A 3,579-nucleotide genomic window follows, 5' to 3' on the forward strand; every position below is an offset into this window, starting at 1 on the left:
ATCATGCTTGGGAGGGTGGAGGGACAGTGCAGGAGGGGAAGACCCTCTATGAGATGGATTGATTCGGTGACTGGGGTAATCGGGATGGGTGTGTCAGAGGGGGTGCGGTTTGCACAGGATAGAGCAGGGTTTAGAGCTGTTGTGCATAGGGTCGCTGAGTAGGAAACGACTAGACGGCACATAACAACAACAACAACATGGTATAAAGACACTGCCAAATACAACCAGAAATGTACAATTTGGAGAAGATAAAGTTGATAAATGGGACTTTGTAAAGATTAAATCTCTGGGTCATCAAACACTTTTTCGAACAGTAAAAAGCAAGCCTACCGACTGAACAAACATTTGCCAATAGCATCTCAGACAAGGGTCTCATAACAAAAGTTTACAGAATACTCCTGGACTTCCAGAAGAAAAAGACTAATAACACAATTACAACATGGGCAAAAGGCATGGAAAGACTTTTTCACAGAGGAAGACATTCAGGTGTCCAACAGATAAATGAAGAAATGTTCAAAATCACTGGCATTAAGAAGCAAATCCATCTTCTTTTGATGCACCCTGGATGATTAGAAATTTTGTCCATAGTATTGCTAAGTACTGCAACTTATGGCTTGATTTTTTCATTTCTTTCAACTTTAGAAATGCTGAATGACATTGCAATGCAGAGGTACGCGGTTTCAAATCCACCAGATGTTCTCCTGGAGGAAGGGCAATCTCCTCCTGTACCAGTCAGATCCAATTTGACAGTACACACACAAAAAATAATAAAATTTAAAAATACCACTGAATGAGTTCTTCGCTTTTCATTGCCCACTTCCTAGTCTTTGTACATTCTGTTGTATTACTTTGTCTTCTCAAGTTGCCTTTGAAATTTGTTAATATCTTTTCCTGCAGCATTTTAACCCTTTGTTTTGGGTTCTCAATGTTCTAATGCAGTTTTCAGAGTCTCTTCTGACAACCATTTTGGTGGTTTTATTCCTTTTTTGCTTTCTTCTTTTATGATATAATTTAATTTCATTCCATAACTAATTTTTCACAGTTCTTCATTTTCAACATAATTGATCATATGGTTGTCTTAATTCAAAGTGACCCATGCCACAGTTCACTAAGAACTGCAAGAAGTTCAAGCTGGGTTAAAAGAGGCTGTGGCACTAGGGATACCATTGCTGGTGTCTAATAGATCCTGGCTGAAAGCAGAGGTTACCAGGAGAATGTTTGTGTTTTATTGACTAAAAACATTTGACTGCAGATCCTAACAAATTATAGCTAACACTGAAAAGAATCCCTGAACACTTAATCAGTCCCATACTAAACCTTTATCTAGACCAACCAGCTCTTGTCCGAACAGAACAAGGGAACATTACACAGTTTAAAATCCAGAAGTTGGGATTGAATCCTTTCTACCTATTCAATCTGTATGCAGATTCAAGAAGCTGGTCTCTATGATGAAGAATGTGTTATCAGGGTAGGAGGAAGATTCATTAACAACCTGCGCTATGAAGATATATTGCTTGCTGAAGATTAGGAGGATGTGAAATGCTTGCTGCAGAAGATCAAGGACTACAACCTTCAATATGGAATGCCTTATAACAATTAGAACACAGAGATGCAAAACACAGATACAGAAAAGATTGATCTCCTCAATGGCTTCATTACCTGGATCCACAATCGATACTTTTGGGTACCACTAGTCAGTAAATCAGCACATGTGTTGCACTGGGAAAGTCTGCCATCAAGGACCTCTAGAAATTATTCAATAGTAATGTCAGTTTGAAGACTTAGGTGAGCCTCACTTAGGACATGGTCTTTTTGAATCACTATCTGCTCATTTGATAGTGCTAATGTGAAACCTATACTTGAACCAAGAGGCAGTCATCAGAACAGGGCAGGGAGACACTGGATGGTTCAAAGTAAGGAAAGGGAAGGTCAGGCATGTATTTTGTCTCCATACCTTTTCAATCTGTAAGCAGAACAGATCATCCGAGACGCTGGGATGTATGAGGAGGAATGTGGCATCAGGATTGGTGGAAGAATCAACAACCTACACTATGCGGATGACACAACCCTGCTTGCTGAAACTGAGGAGGACCTGAAGCGCTTGCTGCAGAAACTCAAGGACTGCAGTCTTCAATATGGATTGAAACTCAATATCAAGAAAACAAAGATTTTCACCACTGGCCCAATTGGCAGCATCAGTATGGATGGTGAAGAGATTAAGATAGTTAGCAGTCTTAGTTTACTTGGTTCCACAGTCAACGCTCTTGATAACAGCCACCAGGAAATCAGGAGACAAATTGCATTGGGAAAGTCAGCTGTGAGGGACCTTTCAAGAGTACTGAAGAGTAACAACATCAGGCTGGAGTCTAAGGTGCAGGAGACTACAGTCTTTGAAATTACGTGCTATGCATCAGAGAGTTGGACAGTGACTAGGGATGATAGAAACAAAATTGATGCCTTTGAGCTGTGGTGTTGGAGAAGAGTGTTGAATATACCATGGACTGCTAGGAGAACAAATAGGTTTGTCCTGGAGAGGGTGAAGCCAGAATGCTCTTGGAGTCAAGGATTCTGAAGCTTCAGTTGACATACTTTGGGCATGTTGCAAGATCCTTGGAGAGGGACATCATGTTTGGGAGAGTAGAGGGACAGCACAGGAGAGGAAGTCCCTAAATGAGATGGATCAATTCTGTGAGTGGAGTGGTGGGAATGAATGTGTCTGAGACAGCGAGGTTGGCACAGGATAGAACGGCATTTAGGGCTCTTGTACATAGGGTCGCTATGAGTTTCAAGTGACTTGATGGCACGTAACAACAATAACATCTGCTCAATGCTGGACAATGAATAAGGATAAAAAATTGATACCTTTGAATTCTGGTGTTGGAGAAGGCACTGACTATCCCACCTACTATCAAAAGAACAAACAGGTATGTCTTGGAAAAAGTGCAGCCAGACTGCTCTTTGGGGGCAAGGATAGAGAAGCTTCATCTCAAATACTTTGGGCATGTTGCTAGGAGAGGCTATTCCTTGGAAAGTGACATCATACTAGTAAATGTGATGGGTCACGCAAGGAGGAGATCTTCAGAGAGATAGACTGACATGGTCCCAGCAGAAATGTGTTCAAGTGTATCAGGGATGATGACAATGACACAGGATAGGACAGGGTTCAGATATATTGTTCAGTGGGTCACTGAGGCATACTTAACTGGACAGCGCCTAACAACAAAACATCTTCAAAGATCTAATAATTGAATAAGAATACTAAAGGCTATCTTAGAAGAACATGAACTGCAAAGAGAACAAGTCTGTCTTAGAGAAAACATAACGAAGTTCTTTAGAGGCAAGAATGGTTAAATTGTCATCTCATATACTTTGAGAATGTTGTCAAGAGAGAGGCAAATCCTTGAAAAAAAGACATCATCCTAAGAAAAGTGGAGGGTCAGAGAAAGAGACGAAGAAAAGATGAGTTGACATACTGAGAGTAACAATGGGTTGTTGTTGTTGTTATGTGCCATCGAGTCGCTTCCGACTCATAGCGACCCTATGCACAACAGCCCTAAACCCTGCTCTATCCTGCGCCAA

Source organism: Elephantulus edwardii, unplaced genomic scaffold, assembly GCF_000299155.1.
Source record: "Elephantulus edwardii isolate Elephantulus edwardi_28Jun2011 unplaced genomic scaffold, EleEdw1.0 scaffold00254, whole genome shotgun sequence".
NCBI lineage: Eukaryota > Metazoa > Chordata > Mammalia > Macroscelidea > Macroscelididae > Elephantulus > Elephantulus edwardii.